Source organism: Euleptes europaea, chromosome 7, assembly GCF_029931775.1.
Source record: "Euleptes europaea isolate rEulEur1 chromosome 7, rEulEur1.hap1, whole genome shotgun sequence".
Lineage (NCBI taxonomy): Eukaryota > Metazoa > Chordata > Lepidosauria > Squamata > Sphaerodactylidae > Euleptes > Euleptes europaea.
Window position 1 is genome coordinate 91,313,612 of NC_079318.1, and position 19,168 is coordinate 91,332,779.

General features: G+C 48.0%; 1 protein-coding gene across 1 annotated transcript in view; it reads left to right on the forward strand.

The window, feature by feature from the left end:
• Positions 1-13,521: 13,521 nt before the first annotated feature.
• LOC130480039 (dual specificity protein kinase CLK2) overlaps positions 13,522-19,168 on the forward strand; it is a 67,858-nt gene continuing 62,211 nt past the window's right edge. The window contains exon 1 of the mRNA XM_056852446.1: positions 13,522-13,603. The gene's annotated coding sequence lies outside the window, so the exon portion shown is untranslated. The remainder of the gene's footprint in view (positions 13,604-19,168) is intronic.

Consider the following 19,168-nt stretch of genomic DNA (forward strand, 5'->3'; position numbering starts at 1 on the left):
AGGGGCTGCGTCTCAGCGTCAGAGCACCTGCTTTGCATGGAGAAAATCCCAGTTCTTTCCCTTGCTCCTTCAGTGACAGGATCACAGTTAGCAAGTGTCTGGGAAGATCTTTATCTGCCAGAGACTATAGAAAGCCGTTGCCAGTCAGAGAGGCAATACTGAGCCAGGCTGGCAGATGGTCGACTCAATGTAAGCAATGTACAATATGCCGAGCAGTTACTTTGAGATGGAGAAACGAGTTCACGATGTGTGATTCTAAATATAAACTGGGCTTTAAACAACATTTGCCAGTCATGCTTGCCTGTGAGTAACCACTGAGTAGGACTTACTTCCCAGTAAACATCCGAAGGACCTCATTGTTAGTCATTTTAATTCCGTGGTATGAATAATCCCATTAACACATTAATGAGTGGAATTCACCGCAACAGGATACAGTGATGGCTACCAGTTCAGATTTCAAAGCAGGGTTAGACAAATATATTGAACACGTGAACACATGATGCTGCCTTATACTGAATCAGAGCCTCGGTCCATCAAAGTCAGTACTGTGTACGCAGACTGGCAGCGGCTCTCCAGGGTCTCAGGCAGGGGTCTTTTACATCACCTACTTGCCTCGTCCCTTTAACTGGAGATGCCGGGGATTGAACCTGGGTACCCAAGGTTGGGTGGGAACATATATAAAATATATAAATAATGAAAATATAATTTATTAGAAGCGCTATGTCAAGATTGTGTGTGTGTGTTAAGTGCCGTCAAGTCGCTTCCGACTCATGGCGACCCTATGAATGAAAGTCCTCCAAAATGTCCTATCTTTGACAGCCTTGTTCAGATCTTGCAGATTGAAGGCTGTGGCTTCCTTTATTGAGTCAATCCATCTCTTGTTGGGTCTTCCTCTTTTCTTGCTGCCCTCAACTTTTCCTAGCATGACTGTCTTTCCCAGTGACTCTTGTTGTCTCATGACGTGACCAAAATACGATAGCCTCAGTTTAGTCATTTTAGCTTCTAGGGTCAGTTCAGGCTTGATTTGATCTATAACCCACTGATTTGTTTTTTTGGCAGTCCACGGAATCCGTAACACTCTCCTCCAACACCACATTTCAAAGGAATCTATTTTCTTCCTATCAGCTTTCTTCACTGTCCAGCTTTCACACCCATACATAGTAATAGGGAATACGTTGGCATGAATTAATCTAGTCTTGGTGGCCAGTGACACATCCTTACACTTCAAAATATTTTTAGCTCCTTCATGGCTGCCCTTCCCAGTCTCAATCTCCTTCTGATTTCTTGGCTGCAGTCTCCCTTTTGGTTGATGGTGGAGCCAAGGAATAGAAAGTCTTAAACAATTTCAATTTCCTCATTGTCAGCCTTAAAGTTGTGTAATTCTCCTGTAGTCATTTCTTTGTTTTCTTGATGTTCAGCTGTAGTCCTACTTTGGCACTTTCTCTTTTAACTTTCAGCAGTAGTCGTTTCAAATCTTTACTATTTTCTGCCAATAATGTAGTGTCATCAGCATATCTCAAATTATTAATATTCCTCCCTCCAATTTTCACTCCACCTTCATCTAAATCTAATCCAGCTTTCCTAATTATATGTTCTGCATATAGATTGAAGAGACAGGGAGATAAAATACATCCTTGTCTGACACCTTTGCCAATTGGAAACCATTCTGTTTCTCCATATTCTGTTCTAACTGTGGCCTCTTGTCCAGAGTACAGGTTGCGCATTAAAACGACCAGATGTAGTGGAACACCCATTTCCTTTAAAACCAGCCATAGCTTTTCATGATCCACACAGTCAAAAGCTTTGCTGTAATCTATGAAACACAAGCTGATTTTCTTCTGAAATTCTCTTGTATGCTCCAGTACCCAGCGTATATTTGCAATATGATCTATAGTGCCTCTTCCTTTTCTGAAACCAGCTTGAACATCAGGCATTTCTTGTTCCATATATGGTAACAGCCTTTGCTGTATGATTTTGAGCATCACTTTACTTGCGTGAGAAATTAATGAGATGGTCCGATAGTTGCTGCAATCTTTGATGTCTCCTTTCTTGGCAATTGGAATGTAAATGGATCGTTTCTAGTCTGTGGGCCATTGTTTTGTTTTCCATATCTGTTGGCATATTCTTGTCAAGTTTTTGATGGACTTCGTTTCTGTGGCTTGGAATAGCTCTATTGATATCCCATCTGCTCCTGGTGATTTGTTTCTCCCGATTGCTCTCAATGCAGCTTTCACTTCACTTTCTAAAATTGTAGGTTCTTCTTCAAAAGATTCTTCTTTTGTATAGTTCTTCAGTGTATTGTTCCCACCTTTTCTTTATTTCGTCCTGTTCAGTTAATGTATTTCCATACTGATCTTTCAGCATGCCTAACCGTGCTTTAAATTTCCCTTTGATTTCTTAGATCTTGTGGAACAGATCTCTTGTTCTTCCTTTTTTGTTGTTCTCTTCTATTTCGTTACACTGGTTATTATAATAGGTCTCTTTGTCTCTATGTGCGAGTCACTGGAGCATTGAACTTAGACTTTTGATTCTATTTCTGTCACCTTCTACTTTTGCTTCTCGTCTATCTCTGGCAATTTTAAGAGTTTCCTCAGACATCCATCAAGGTTTTTCTTTTCTTTTGGCTACAGGAATAGTCTTTGCACATTCTTCCTTGATAATATCTCTAGTTTCCACCCATAGTTCTTCAGGTTTACATTCACTTGAACTCAGTAATGCAAATCTGTTGCTTACATGGTCTTTAAACTCTTCCGGAATATTGCTTAGATTGTATTTTGGTGCTATGAATGTTTTGGTGTTTTTCTTAAGCTTCATCTTGATTTTTGATATTAGCAATTCATGATCTGTACCGCAGTCGGCTCCTGGTCTTGTTTTGGCCGAGAGAATAGAGCTTCTCCATCATCTGCTTCCAATTATATAATCTATTTGATTTCTATACTGGCCACCTGGTGATGTCCATGTATCGTCTATTTGATTGCCTGAAACATGTGTTTGCAATGAACAGATTGTTGTCTTCACAGAATTCTACGAGGCGTTCTCCTGCTTCATTCTGTGCTCCTAGCCCAAATCTGCCAACATTTGATTCTGCTTTGTTTCCTACTTTTGCGTTCCAATCACCTATGATTATCAGCATATCTTGTTTAGGTGTATGATCAATTTCTTCCTGAACACTGGCATAAAAACTTTCAATTTCTTCCTCATCAGCATCTGTAGTTGGGGCATAAACTTGAATGATGCTTATGTTGATAGGCTTTCCCTGAAGTCTGATTGATATTATTCGGTCAGACTTTGATTATAGCTCCTGACTGCCTTTGCTACATCTTGCCTCACTATTAAAGCAACTCCGTTTCTTCTCTTTTTGTCATTCCCTGAATAAAACACTTGGTAATTTTCTGATTGAAAATGTCCTAATCCAGTCCACTTTAATTCACTTACTCCCAGGACTGAAATGTCCATACGTTCCATTTCTTGTTTAATAATTTCAAGCTTACCCTGATTCATGCTTCTCACATTCCATGTTCCTATTATATGAGTCGAACAGCTTCGGACTTTCCGTTTGCATCTATGTCAAGATTACAATTATTTAAAAATGTTAAAACAGAACAATGGCGTTTCCTAAGGTTGATATCTATAACCACACGCCAGACACATTTTGACCTATATGGCCTTCCTCAGTGGTCTATTTGAAAGCCATGTAAAACATGCACACATTCACAGATATATATACATATACAGACAATATCAAACAGACAAGGCATATAATAGGTTGTATATTACCAATTACACAAACATATGGTAAGATTGTCTCAAGTTGTTATGCTGGGCTGTATATGTCTCCCATATAAGATGTGTGCATTTATCAACCTGGTAAAACAAGCTCCAGGGGTCTCAGGGGTCTCTAGGATCACAGGCAGAGGTCTTTCACATCACCTACTTGTCTAGTCCCTTTAACTGGAGATGCTGGGGATTGAACCTGGGACGTTCTGCATGCCAAGCAGATGATGATGATGAGGAGGAGGTGGCTTTTGCCATGATAAATAGGTCACCCGTCACAATTTTTCATTTGGGTAGTTAGCATGGAGAATTAGGGTTGCCAGCCTCCAGCTGGGGGCTGGAGATCTTCCAGGATTACAACTCCAGACAATAGAGATCTGTTCCCCTGGAGAAAATGGCTACTTTGGAGGGTGGAATTTATGGCATTTTGCCCCACTGAGGTCCCTCATTGTCAGCTAAGGCTTTCTGGCTTTCTGCCTCTGCCCTCCCCCCCCCCCCCGTCATCTGCACCACAATGGAGACCTGCCCGAGTAATCGCTAGTATGATACCAGGTCCCGCAGAACAATGCCTGGGAGCCCTGGAGATCGTCTAGCTATTACACGCGTTATATTCTTGTATGCGTTTTCTTAAGTAGTTACCGGCAGTTTGCTTCCGTATTGTCTCCTTGTATCTGAACTATCAAGACAACTCTGCCGCTCCTCGTCCGTTTGTATTGTACCCTGAACATAATCAACCCCATTGTATGTACCCTATAAATGTACCAGTATTTCCCCATGTCTGTATTCTAGCCTTAAGTTTCTATGACTTGCTGAACTCGCTGGCTTTCTTAATAAAACTTTAAACTCGCGACTACATTTGGAGTGAAGTTCCCTATGCAAGAAACGCGACGAGGTGCTGAGGTCTGACAGTAGGCTAGAATCATTTTTTTTAATTTTTGTACTAGTTTAGATTTAGAATAGGATGTCCGCACGATCCACTAATCCATTCCTTGTGGATGAGGACCTCCGCCAGAGTTACTGGCAGGAAGCAACTCCCCTCGATGGAGAGAGCTGGGGAGAAGCAACTCCAGGACGACGCCCGTCAGAGTTCGCCGGTTTCCCCGGGAGGCCAGCGTGGACCTCTTTGCCGACGCACGGCGAGCTACGATGCAGGACCAGGACCGACAGCGCTCTCGGGGAGATTGACCGACAGCCGGCGATGGAACCTGACCTTGACCGACTTTACCAAGGACCGCTTACTGCCATGTACAGAGAGGGAGAGGAGCAGAGCCGAGAATGGGTTACGACCGACCGGTGGGACGATCCCTCAACCATCCACGCTCCGGGTACCCCAGCCCTCGGTACCAGGGAAGAGGTAGTCCTGCTGCGAGGACAGAACCAGGCACTGACTCTCCAGAACCGGGACCTCCAGGCGCAACTGAGAGCTCTACAGAGGGACATGACGGCAGTATTGGGGGCGGTGAGAGACCTCAAATCACCTGTTGGCGCAGAGACACCACCACCCATGCCGCCCAGACGACCTGCAACCCGGGACCTGAAGGTGTCTTTTGACGGGTCCAGCGCCCAGCTATCCCACTTCGTACTCCAACTGTCCGCTTCATGAAGGATCAAGGAGACCCTTTCCTTTCAGAGGAAGCCCGGGTCCGGTACGTCATCAGCTTATTGGAAAAGGAGGCGGTGGAGTGGGCGGTGGCAGCAACAGAGGCCGAACCCGGAATCCTGAACTCTTTGGATGCGTTTATGTCTGCCTTACAACGCCGTTTTGAAGACCCTCATGGGGGGAGAGGGCCAAGATTGCCATGCGTAGACTGAAGCAGGGGGCCCGCTCTGTCATGGAATATGCCCAGGAGTTCCAGTCCCTGTCTTGCAAAGTAAGGGAGTGGAGCGAAGCCACCAAGGTCCAACATTTCCGAGAAGGGCTGCGTTGGGAAGTGCTGGACGGCTGTTTAACCCTAGGGGACCCGGAGATGATCACCGAATGGATCAGACTGGCGGCCCAGGTGGAAATCCGTAAGCAGACGCTCCAGTTCGCAAAGGATCGCCCGGCAAAGGAGTTCTCTCGAGGCTCCTTCAAGGGGATCACTGCGGCGGAATCTCGGCGGGAAGGCAGGTACTGTGGTGGGGACTCTGAGGAAAGAGCGCGCCGCTTTAAGAAGGGAGCCTGTTTAAACTGCAGAAAGATGGGCCACTTCGCAGCAAACTGCCCCAGCGGATCGACGAACTCGCCTGCTAACAGAGCGACCCGAGGACTTGGGACTATCCCTACCCGGATCCTGGACCAGAGGAGAGCAGAGGGGACGATCACCAGACGCGGGACGGCTGCTCTGTGCGCAGGCCCGGCGCCTAATCCTTGCGACCACGAGCATCGCTGCTGTTCCAGGGACTCGTCGCTGGCAAAAAACGAGGAGGGCTTTCTGTGAAAGAACCGGCATGGAAGGCTACCTTAAGTAACACCAATATAGAGATTTTGCGGACGTATTTGAGGGGAAGGACTGTGATTTGCTACCCCCTCACCGCACGACGGACTGTGCTATCGAATTAACTAAGGACATTAAGCCATCCAAAGCCCGGGCCTACCCCATGAGCCCCCAAGAGAAGACTGTACTACGGGAGTTCCTCGATAAGAACTTGGCCCGGGGATTCATGCGGTCATCCAAGGCTGCATTTTCATTGCCCTGCTTCTTTGTAAAGAAGAAGGGAACCTCGGACCTCAGATTGTGTGTGAACTATAGGGGGCTTAATGCTGTTACTGAAACTAATGCTTACCCTATTCCCCTCATCCCTGACCTTCTAAGTCAACTCCAGGAGGGCAGGATATTCTCTAAACTTGACCTGGTGGAAGCTTATTACCAGGTCCGGATAAAGGAGGGGGATGAGGCGAAGACGGCCTTTTCATGTTGTTATGGGTTGTTCAAATTTATGGTCATGTCATTCGGGTTGTCTGGAGGTCCGTCGTGCTTCATGCAACTAATCAATGAGATCTTACATGATCTACTGTTTAAAGGGGTGATCGTTTATCTTGACGACATCTTAATCTACCCCAGGGACCCGGAGGAACACCGGGAGTTGGTAAGGGAGGTATTGCGCCACTTGCGAGAACATCATTTGGATGCCAAGCTTTCTAAGTGTGCGTTTAATCAGGACCAGCTGTCTTTTCTCGGGTATGTCGTGTCTCCCAGCGGGTTAATCATGGACTCCGAGAAGGTTCAGGCAGTCCGTGAGTGGGAACCCCCCAGGACTCGCAGCAATTATTGGGGTTCACTAATTTTTACAGCAATTTCACTGCGGACTTTGCCAAGGTTGCCTTGCCCATCACGGACCTTCTTAAAACTAAAGGAAAGGGGGAGGCGGCTACTGCTGCTCACTATCAGGTGCCTTGGGACGACCGCTGTCAGGCAGCGTTTGAGTTGCTGAAAAGCCGTTTTACCTCCAAACCCATTCTGGCCCACCCTGACTGTTCGCGCCCATTCACCCTTCAGGTGGACGCCTCAGATAAGGCCATGGGGGGCGCGCTTCTTCAGGGGGATGCTCAGGGGGTGCTCAGACCCTGCGCATATTTTTCTAAGAAATTCTCCGGTCCCAAGCTTAACTGGCTGATTGGAGAGAGGGAGGCCATGGCGATTAAGCATGCCCTCACGATCTGGTGCCAGTTCCTAGAGGGGGCACCTGAGCCGTTTGAGGTCTGGATGGATCACCGGAATCTGGAGGCTATCTTGGGGCAGAGGAAGCTGTCGGCCAAACAGCTCCGCTGGGCGGACTTCTTCTCCAAGTTCTGTTTCACAATTAGGCACGTCCCGGGGAGGGAGAATAGCCTGGCTGACGGGCTGTCCCAGATGCCGCAATACGACTGTAAGGTCGAGCGGCCGGTGGGGTCCCTCTTTATCCCGGAACACCTGGGCTTGGACCCGGAAGGGGCGAGCGCAGGGTTCCTGACCAGAGCCCAAAGCCCATGCAGCGGCTCCGGAGCCAGTCCCGGACTCCTCACAGGAGTCTTGCCCAACGTGTGCTACGAGTAAACGCCTGATGGGGAAGTCTCCTGGTTTGTTAAAGCCCCTGGAGACTCCGGAGGCGCCCTGGCAGGTGATCGGGATGGATTTCATTACTGGCCTTTCCCCTAGTCAGGTCACAGACCTTTTTTCAAAGCAAGTTCACCTCATACCGTGCGAGGGAATCCCTCAGCCCACAAATTGGCTCATCTGTTTGTACACAAGATCTTCTGACTACACAGTTTTCCTCGGAAGATTGAGAGTGACAGGGGGTCCGTGTTCGTATCTAAATTTTGGAAAGCGTTCTTAGGACTGGTAGGGGTGCAACAGGGTTTATCGTCGGCCTATCACCCACAGACTGATGGTCAGACGGAAAGGGTTAATGCAGTGGTGGGATGTTACTTGCTTTGTTTCGTAAATTACCACCAGGACAATTGGGTCGACCTGCTACCGCTGGCTGAGTATGCTTACAACAATTCAGTACACTCAGCTACAGGGTTGAGCCCCTTCAAGGCAGTTTACGGTATGGAATTCGATCCCTTGGGAGCTGTCCCTCCCCCGCCAGGAGGGGATCCCCCGGAAGTATCAGTGTGGGCTAACACAGTAAGGAATACTTGGCCCTGGTTAGTGAAGCATTTGGAGCAGGCGAAGGAAAAGTACAAGGCGCAAGCGGATAAACACAGAGCACCCCAATGGGACCTTAGGGTCAGGGAAAAGGTGTATCTCTCTACAAAAAATCTCAGGTCCTTACGCCCTTGTCAGAAACTGTGTCAAAAGTATGTGGGCCCGTTCCCAATCTCCCGGGTTATAAATGAGGTCACCGTAGAGTTGGACCTCCTGAAAACCTTACAGGGGGTAAACCCAGTATTCCACGTGAGTTTGTTGAAACCCTTTTTGCCAGCCCCTGATTGGCACGCCGAACCCGTGGCGGCAACCCCAATTATGGTTCAAGGGGAACAGCACTTTGAAATCTCCAAGGTATTAGATTCCAGGATACGGAGGAATCAGCTGGAATACCTCGTACACTGGAAACACCTGAACTCTAGCCATGACGAATGGGTGTCTGCTGTGCACGTGGACGCCCCCACCCTGATAGCTGAATTCCACCATAATTACCCCACCAAACCGAGAGATCCGGGGGAGGAGTCTTCTGGGAAGCGAAATGTCAGCTAAGGCTTTCTGGCTTTCTGCCTCTGCCCTTCCCCCCGGCATCTGCACCACAATGGAGACCCGCCCGAGTAATCGCTAGTATGATACCAGGTCCCGCAGAACAATGCCTGGGAGCCCTGGAGATCATCTAGCTATTACACGCGTTATATTCTTGTATGTGTTTTCTTAAGTAGTTACCGGCAGTTTACTTCCGTATTGTCTCCTTGTATCTGAACTATCAAGACAACTCTGCCGCTCCTTGTCCTTTTGTATTGTACCCTGAACATAATCAACCCCATTGTATGTACCCTATAAATGTACCAGTATTTCCCCATGTCTGTATTCTAGCCTTAAGTTTCTATGACTTGCTGAACTCGCTGGCTTTCTTAATAAAACTTTAAACTCGCGACTATGTCTGTAGTGAAGTTCCCTATGCAAGAAACGCAATGAGGTGCTGAGGTCTGACACTCATCTCTCCCAGACCCTTCCCTTCTCAGGCTCCACCTCAAAAATCTCCACGTATTTCCCAAGCAGGAGTTGGCAGCCTTAAAAATTATACTGTTACTTGAACATTTTCTTGCCTCCCTTAAAAAAGTGGAATTTTTCATTCCCTTCCCCAATTGTTTAATTTATTGATTTTTTTTAAAAAAAATATGTATTGGGGAGTGTTAGACCCCCCCCCCCCAGCAGGGCCATCTTAACGCATGGGACCGATGGGCACTTGCCCTGGGCCCCCACGATCATAGGGGCCCTATGCTAATCTTTGTATGTTAAGTGAGTTGCCATAAATAAATACTACTACACAGTAGTCTAGACTATACTAAAAAATTTATTCTTGTGAGTGGTTGTCGTAGGGGCGCCAACACACTGGTTTGCCCAGGGGCCCATAATGCTGTTAAGACGGCCCTGCCCCCCGGGCTGAGATTTTGCACTGCCCTTTCCCAAATTTCCAGGCTCAGCAAGTTTGGTGTCTGCCCTGCTCTAACCCACTGGCTCCGCATAACTAGAATTATGTCCTTGTTCAACTGTGCTGTTTCATCACTGCTGTGTTATATTGTTTTCTAATTTTACTAATATTTCATCTTGCACTTATTTATATTATTTATTATATTGATTTATATAGATTTCTATACCCCACTTTTAGTTCCAGTGATGATCAAAGTGGCTTAGAAACACAGAGCTGGAAGGGACCTCAAGGGACATCTAGTCCAACCTCCTACACTAGGGCTGTTGAATTAAAAAAAATTCGGTATAGTTCGGATTCGGCCGAATTCAGCCCGTTTAGATTCGGGATATGCCGAAGTCCGAACTCCCCCACTTCGGATCCGTTCAATTCGGCGGGAATTCAAAGTTCGGAAAAAAAATTCGGCCGAATAAAGCCATTAAAAACACAATCGCGCCTTTCCGTGGCTCTGGGGGGGCATTTTTGGGTTTAGAGGTCCCAAACTTTCAGCAGAGCTTCAAAGGACGTTTATTGAAAGACTCCCCAAGTTCTGTAAAGATTGGGTCAGGGGGGGCTGAGATATGGGCCCTGAAAGGGGTCCCCCCACCCTTAATGTGCATCTCTCAGCAGAGCTTGCCGCCCAAGCACAAAGCTCCTAGCCCCGACAACAGCTGAGACGTTTGCAAAGCAACTGCAAAACAACACAACCTTGTAAAACAACACCTTTGCAACACACAACTGAAACCTCCCCCCTCAAACCAGGGAGCGAGAGACTCGAGGGGGAACACACACCCCAGGCAGAACCGACGAAAGCCCCCTTTGGCTTCCCCCCCACCCACAGAAACTGCTCCCTCCCCACACACACACAGACTCTGCTTTCCCCCACACACACACACACATACACAGGAGAAAAATTATAGATTAAAGCCCCCAAAGGGGTCTTACTGTGGCTGTCTTCTGTTCCATCAGAAGGGGCTGGGGAGGACTTGTAATCCAAGATGATTCCAATTAGGCACGGGATGTTTTGCTCTGATCCATTCATCCCAATAGGGAAAAGGGGAAAGGGGAAAGCCCATATCTCGGGACCCCCTGACCCAATGTTCACAAAACTTGGGTGGTCTCTTAAGAACACTGGTCTGAAACTCCGCTCAAAGTTTGGGATCTGCACCCCCAAAAATGCGCCCCCTGCAGCCATGGAAAGAGAAAAGGGGGGAGGCGATATTTCGGCCCCCACTGAACCCATCTTTACAAAACTTGGGTAGTATCTTAAGAATAATTGTCTGAAGCTATGCTGAAAGTTTGGGGGCTATATCCCCAAAAAAGCGCCCCCTGCAGCCACATAAATGGAAAAAGGGGGGAGGGAAAAGGGGGAGAGCCCATATCTCGAGACCCCCTGACCCAATGTTTACAAAAATTGGGGGGTATCTTAAGAAGCTTCATCTGAAGCTCCACTGAAAGTTTGGGATCTGTACCCCCAAAAATGCACCCCCTGCAGCCATGGAAAGAAAAAGGGGGGAGCCCATATCTCGGGACCCCCTGACCCAATGTTTACAAAACTTGGGGGGTATCTTAAGAAGCTTCATCTGAAGCTCCACTGAAAGTTTTGTGTCCGTACCCCAAAAAATACGCCCCTGCAGCCACAGAAAGGAGCGAATGTGCACAAGCACCCCCCCACACACACACACACGAGGATTTCACTGTCTCTCTCTCTCTCCCTGGCCGGGCCGCACATCAGCTGATTCCTCCAGTACTCAATCCTGATTGATTGGCCAGAAGAAGACCCAGCTTGGCCACTGATTGGCCGGGGGAGGAGAATGCTGCTTACTGACGGTTATGCTGCTTACTGACGGCCCCGAATTTGCCGAATTTATTTGCGAACTCCCGAACTCGCTGAATTCGGCCCCCCCGGTTGCCCGCCAGTTTTGAGTTCGGTTCCTCCCGAACTAAAAACCACCGAATCAGGGGAAATTCAGCTGATTTTCAGTTCGGGCCGAACCGAATCCAGCCCTATCCTGCACAACTCAGCAAATTCACAACTATTTCCCCCCCCCCCACTCCCCCTTTGACCCCTGCACTATGCCCAGAGGAAGGCAAAATACCTCCAGGATCTCTGACCAATTTAGCTTGGAGGAAAATTTCTTCCTGACACCAAAATGGCGATCGGCAAAACCCTGGGCATGTAAGAAAGGGCCACGAGAGCCGAACACTGGCTCATCCCTTCCTGCCCTCCCTCTCATGATCGGCTTACATCACCCTCTTCTTCTCCATTTTATCCTTACAAAAACAACCCTTTGGGGTAGGCTAGAGGAAATTGTTCAAGACTTTAATATTCCTTGGCTCCATCATCAACCAAAAGGGGAGACTGCAGCTCAGAAGGAGATTGAGACTGGGGAAGGGCAGTCATGGAGCAGCTGGAAAAGATTCTGAAGTGTAAGGATGTGTCACTGGCCACCAAGATCAAGTTAATTCATGCCATCGTATTCCCTATTACTACATATGGGTGTGATAGCTGGACAATGAAGAAAGCTGACAGGAAGAAAGTAGATTCCTTTGAAACCTGGTGTTGGAGGAGAGTGTTACGGATACCCTGGACTGCCAAAAAACAAACAAACAGGTGGGTTCTTGATCAAATCAAGCCTGAACTGACCCTAGAAGCTAAAATGACTAAACTGAGGCTATCGCATTTTCGTCACATGATGAGAAGACAAGAGTCCCTGGAAAAGACAGTCATGCTAGGAAAAGTTGAGGGCAGCAGGAAAAGAGGAAGACCCAACAAGAGGTGGATTGACTCAATAAAGGAAGCCACAGCCCTCAGTTTGCAAGACCTGAGCAAGGCTGTCAAAGACAGGACATTTTGGAGGACTTTCATTCATAAGGTCACCATGAGTCGGAAGAGACTTGACGGCACTTAACACACACATATGAAGTCCCTCCCCTCCCCAAACCCCGCCCTCCTCAGGCTCCGCCCAAAAAATCTCCCGCCGGTAGCAAAGAGGTAACCCTAGAGGGGAGGGGCTTCAATGCCATAGAGTCCAATTGCCAAAGCAGCCATTTTCTCCAGATGAGCTGATCTCTGTCGGCTGGAGATCAGTTGCAATAGCAGGAGATCTCCAGCTAGTACCTGGAGGTTGGCAACCCTATTTATTAATTTTCCTATCTATAAAAGCCCATTAAGCTTTTAATGAAAAAGCTTTTTTTCCCTTTTTTTCCCTTTGTATTTTTTCTTTTTATATTGTATGTTTTGTTAAAAATTTAATAAAAATTATATATAAAAAAAAGTCCTCAATGAACACGCACAGGACCGCAATTTAAATGGTTCTCGGATTGACAGATGACGTCCTAACACGTGCCGATTCGAACAGGGGGCGTGGCCGAGGGGCGGTTCGAAGGAGTGGCTGCGCCTTGACTCCTCCCCTCGCCACTCATTTCCCCCCTTTCCCGGGGGAACGTAAGAGACGTCACGTGCTCCACCGCCCGAATGAGCCGATCCTTTACCCACGCAGGCGCATATCCTCCTCCCTGTCCTTCCCCTGTGACGTCAGAGCGCACGCCGACGCAGGCACGCACGTAACCGGCGCCTTGCGCATGCGCGGCACTGCTCGGCCGTCCCCAGACCAGCCCAGCTGCCTCCGTCCCTCGGTGCGGAAGAGGAGGGGGAGGGGAAAAAGGAGAAGACGGAGGCGGTGGAGGAGGGGCGGCCGCCACGACGGACTTCCTGTGGGACAAGCGCACCGGGCTGGCGGCCAAGAGGGTGCGAGAGGGGGGGGCAGGGCTGAGGGGGCTGAGAGACCCCCCCATGGTGGGGGAGGGGGCTGGAGGGCGGGGGAAAGGAGGGGGAGGCCGCCCCTCATCGGGTGGGGGAAGGGCAGCTCTGCTGGGGGGGCGGGAGCCTTGTTAATATCCATGCTAATAATTAATAGTAGCCTTGGGTTGTCATTTATGGGGGGCTTTCCAGGGTAGCTCTTGCAGGGTGGGGGCTTTTTGTGCATGTTCATGCTAATAATAATGGGCATTGTTTGTCTGCAGTGCCATCCGTAGGGGGAGGGCATCTCTGCAGGACCGGGGGAGTTGCCTCTTCCCTCTTTGTTAGTGTGAATGCTAAGACTAATAATTGATAGTTAAATGGCATTGTTCTCCAGGATCAGAGGAGCATACCTATTTCATTAGGTGCTTTTGAACACAGACAGGATGCTACTGCTGCCGTCGACTTGTTTGTGAGCTTCCTAGAGGCCCCTGGTTGGCCACTGGGTGAACAGACTGCTGGACTTGATGGGCCTCGGTGTGATCCAGCATGGCCGTTCTTATGTTTGTTAATGTGAATGCTAAGACTAATAATTGATAGTTAAAGGGCATTGTTCATGTGCATATGTATTATACATGCGCACACATTGCCCCATCGGTGGAGAATGAGGAGAGATCTGCAGGGCAGGAGGCTTTTCTTGTTTTGGTGTTGGTAGCAGTGTTAACGGTGGTGGAAAGATTGCTAATGTCATTGCAGCAGTGTGTATAGGGCCATTGGTGTTTGTGTGTGTAGTGGCAAGGGGGTTTCTGCTACTCAGGAAGTTGACTTTTTCATGATAATAGTAGTTGTAGCTTTAAGTGTGGTAGTACTATTGGAATGTTTAATAATGCCATTGCTTACCTGTATATGGAGCAATCAGTGTGCCTGAGGTGATGGACAAGGGAGGTTTTTCAGAGGAGGAGTCTAGCTTTTCTTTTAATGTTTCTTGATATTAATAAAATTCCAACAAACATTTGCAATATCTTATCTTAGGGTTTCAAGTGCATTGGTGGGGGAGAAGGGCAGTTCTCCTTTACAGGAGACTGACTGCGTTGTGTTGTTATTGTTAATAATGGGTAGCATTGTTGAGGAGCAGGAATCTGTTGCAGCAAAAATAAGGAAGAATCTTGTAGTCTTTAGAAGGAAAAAGAAGAGTTGGTTTTTATATGCCAACTTTCTCTACCACTTAAGGAAGAATCAAGTCAGCTTACAATCACCTTCCCCTCCCCACAACAGAAACCCTGTGAGGTAGATGAGGCAGAGAAAGCTGTGACTAGCCCTAGGTCACCCAGCTGGCCTTATGTGTAGGAGTGGGGAATCAACCCGGTTCTCCAGATTAGAGTCCACCACTCCAAACCACCATTCTTTACTACACCATGCTCATGAAGTGTTGGTTTTTATACCCCGATTTTCTCTGCCTTTAAGGAGTCTCAAACTGTCTTACAATTGCCTTTCCTTCCTCTCCCCACAACAGACACCATGTGAGGTAGGTGGAATTCAGAGAGTTCTAAAAGAACTGTGACTGGCCCAAGGTCACCCAGCAGGCTTCATGTGGAGGAGTGGGGAAACCAACCCGGTTCACCAGATTACAGTCTGCTTCTCATGTGGAGGAGTGGGGAATCAAACCCAGTTCTCCAGATTAAAGTCCACAAGCGTGGTTTAGTGGTTAAGAGCAGATTCTAATCTGGAGAATTGAGTTTGATTCCCCACTCCTCCACATGAGTGGTGGACGCTAATTTGGTGAAACAGGTTGATTTCCCCACTCCTACATATGAAGCCAGAGTGGTGTAGTGGTTAAGACCGATGGTTTGGAGTGGTGGACTCTGCTCTGGAGAACCAGGTTTGGTTTCCCCACATGAGTGGTGGAGGCTAATCTGGTGAACCGGGTTGGTTTCCCCACTCCTACACATGAAGCCTGCAGGGTGACCTTGGGCAAGTTACAGTTCTATTAAGAGCTCTCTCAGCCCCACCTACCTCACAGGTTGTCTGTTGTGGGGAGGGGAAGGTAAGGTGATTGTAAGCCTGTTTGATTCTCCCTTAAGTGGCAGAGGAAGTCAGCATATAAAAACCCACTCTTCTTCTTGTGGGGAGAGGAAGGGAAGGAGATTGTAAGCTGGTTTGATTCTCCTTAAAGGTAGAGAAAGTTGGCATATAAAAAGCTACTCTTCTTCTAACCACTGCACCATGCTCTCTTAAACCACTCCCATACATAGTGTGGTAGAAAGTTGTGGATCAGGACCCCATTTTGTCATATGTAGCGATGTAGCAGTGGCTTTAAAACTAGGCTGGACATGTTCGTGGAGACTATGAATCAGTGGCTATTAGCTCCCATGGCTGAAAGGTAAGCCTAGGCATCAGTTGGTGGGAAGCAGCCGGGGAAAGCCCATGCCTTCATACCCTGCTTCCTTGAAACATCTGGCCAGCCACTGTTGGAAACAAGGTGCTGAGTTACCTGGACTCTTGGTTTAATTCAGTCAGCTCTTACCTTTAGTTAGAGTAGCAAAGGATGGCTGTGGACAAGTATAGCTATGGATACTTGAAAGTTGCTTATAGGTGGAAAGACTGAAAGGGTTAACCAAATAGCCTTGAGGATGAGTTTGAAGGAGGGTACTTGAGAGAAGATGAGGATTTGGAGAGGAATAGTGTAGCCCGATCTGGGAAGCAAAGCAGGATTGGTACTTGGGCGGGAGACCACCAAGGAAGGCAATGGCAAAACCACCTCTGCTTAGTCACTCGCCTTCAAAATCCGGTCTCCATAAGTCGGCTGTGACTTGCTGCCACTTTACACACACATTTGAAGGAAGGGAGGCAAGTGCTGTATATGTTGTAGAAGAAGAAGAGTTGGTTTTTATATGCCGACTTTCTCTACCACTTAAGGGAGACTCAAACTGGCTTACAATCACCTTCCCTTCCCCACAACAGACACCCTGTGAGGTAGGTGTGGCTGAGAGAGCTCTAAGAGAGCTGTGACTAGCCCAAGGTCACCCAGCTGGTATGGTGTGTAGGAGTGGGGAAACTAACCCAGTTCACCAGATTAGCGTCTCCTGCTCATGTGGAGGAGTGAGGAACCAAACCTGGTTCTCCAGATCATAGTCCACCGCTCCAAACCACTGCTCTTAACCACTACACCACTCTGGCTTCATGTGTAGGAATGGGGAGCTCCAAACCACTACTCTTAACCACTACACCACATATCTGGGGGTGCATCTGGGTGGAGCCACGCCAATGAGAGCAGGCTAGGTTCTCAGTGACTGGAGTTGGAAGGAAGGAGATTTGACTTCCGCCCTATAGACGCATGCTCCCTTTCCCTTCTTCTGTGGGACTGGATTCTACTTACTGAATGGCCCTTGCTGATGAGAGGGCGAAGTCATAATGTGCCTCTATATCAGAGTCTTGAATAATCCCCCTTTTGTCTCCTGGGTGACCACACCTAAAAAAGGATATTGCAGAGCTTGAGAAGGTGCAGAAAAGAGCAACCAAAATGATCGGGGGACTAGAGCAACTGCCCCTATGAGGAGCGGTTGAAACACTTAGGGCTGTTTAGCTTGCAAAGAAGGGGGTTAAGGGGAGACATGTTAGAGGTCTATACAATTATGCATGGTATGGAGACAGTGGACAGGGAGAAGCTTTTCTCCCTCTCTCATAATACTAGAACGTGGGGGTCATCTTCTGAAGCTGGAGGGTGAGAGATTCAAAACAGATAAAGGAAGTATTTCTTCGTACAACGTATAGTTAAACTGTGGAACTCCCTTTCCCAGGACGTGGTGATGGCTGCCAACTTGGAATGCTTTAAGAAGGGAGTGGACATGTTCATGAAGGAGAGGGCTATTCATGGCTACTAGTCAGAATGGATACTAGTCATGATGCACACCTATTCTCTTCAGGATCAGAGGAGCATGCCTATGATATTAGGTGCTGTGGAACACAGGCAGGATAATGCTGCTGCAGTCGTCTTGTTTGTGGGCTTCCTAGAGGTACCTGGTTGGCCACCGTGTGAACAGACTGCTGGACTTGATGGCCCTTGGTCTGATCCAGCATGACCTTTCTTATGTTCTTATGCCTCCCCACCCTGCTATACATATTCTGCCTGTCCCCCGTCATGGATATTCTTCTCACATGCCTGTATGTCTACATCAGTTTCCTACATTCTGTTGTGCTCCACTTCCAGTAAGAGACAGGACCAAGGCAGGGCTATGCAGATCAGGTTTGGCTCAGTTCTCAGTGGCTCCAGTTTGGTTATGTGGGGCAAAGTAAACAGCCTGTAATCTGCGACATATTTGGTGGTGCCTCTCTCTTTTTGTGCTGTCAAGTCACAACTGACTTATAGCGATCAGGTGGTTTGCCAATCCCTGCCTCTGTATCAGGAGGCATGTTCCTTGGAGGTTGCCCATCCAAATACTAACCAGGGCTGACCCTGCTTAGCTTCTGAGATCTGGTGAGATCAGGCTAGCCTGGGGCTACCCAGGTCAGGCCTGAGGGGTGCCTCTATCTCTCAACATAAAGGTGAGGACTGATTTATCCCCCCTTGTTCCTGGCTAGGGGTGCAGGGCTTTGTTTCTCCCATATTCATGAATGGCTGCCATTTTCCTAATGAGAAAAGCAAACCCCAGGGATTGCTGAGAAAGGGGGAAATGTGCCTCTCTGCAGGGCAATAACACCCCGTCCCGGAGGTCTGTGCAGTGTGTAAGCATCCCCCTCCCTATCATAATGGTGAGCATCTTGCTGGCTGTGCGTATGAAGCTTCCATATACCAGGGTAGTCTGTCTTGCTCAGCGTTGTCTGCTTTGGCTCTTTAAGGCCTCAGGCAGAGAAAGATCTTTCCTTCCTGCTGCTTGAGATGAGCACAGGAAACCCTAAAGAGAAGCAGACCATCAGAGTCAGTATTAAGAGCATAAGAACGGCCATGCTGGATCAGACCAAGGTCCATCAAGTCCAGCAGTCTGTTCGCATAGTGGCCAATGAGGGGCCTCTAGGAAGCCCACAAATAAGACGACTGCAGCAGCATCCTGCCTGTGTTCCACAGCACCTAATTGGCTGCGAGATATAAACATAATATAAACTCATTATTACGAGTCCTATCCTCTGCTGCTAACAGAAACAGTTCCCTGCCCTCCAATGGTAGCCTTTCAGATACTTAAAAAGAGCAATTGTGTCCCCCCATAACCTCTCCTTCAGCAGCATCCCCTGGTTTCATTGCTTTCCAAGCCTTTCCATGCAGGCAACCATCTGAGTTGCACCACACAGATCTGGCTGTTTGGGTAAAAATGCTGATCTTTGTATGCTCCGGGTCTATTTTTGGAGCCTGCCAATTGGCTCTGCACTTTTTGAAGGGAACTCCCTGGGCCTGGTGGCTGCTGGAAGACAAACTTCGTATTGTTAAATGGTGTGCCTTGATGCGTTGTGACCTCAAGTACAGCGCAATAAGGCCGTAGGTGGAGCTGTGCCAAACCTTGCTCCCCAAGCGTACTGTTTACATACCTTGTGAGGGCTGGGCATCTGTATTCATGGAGAAGGAATGAGAAAGTCAGTTTGACA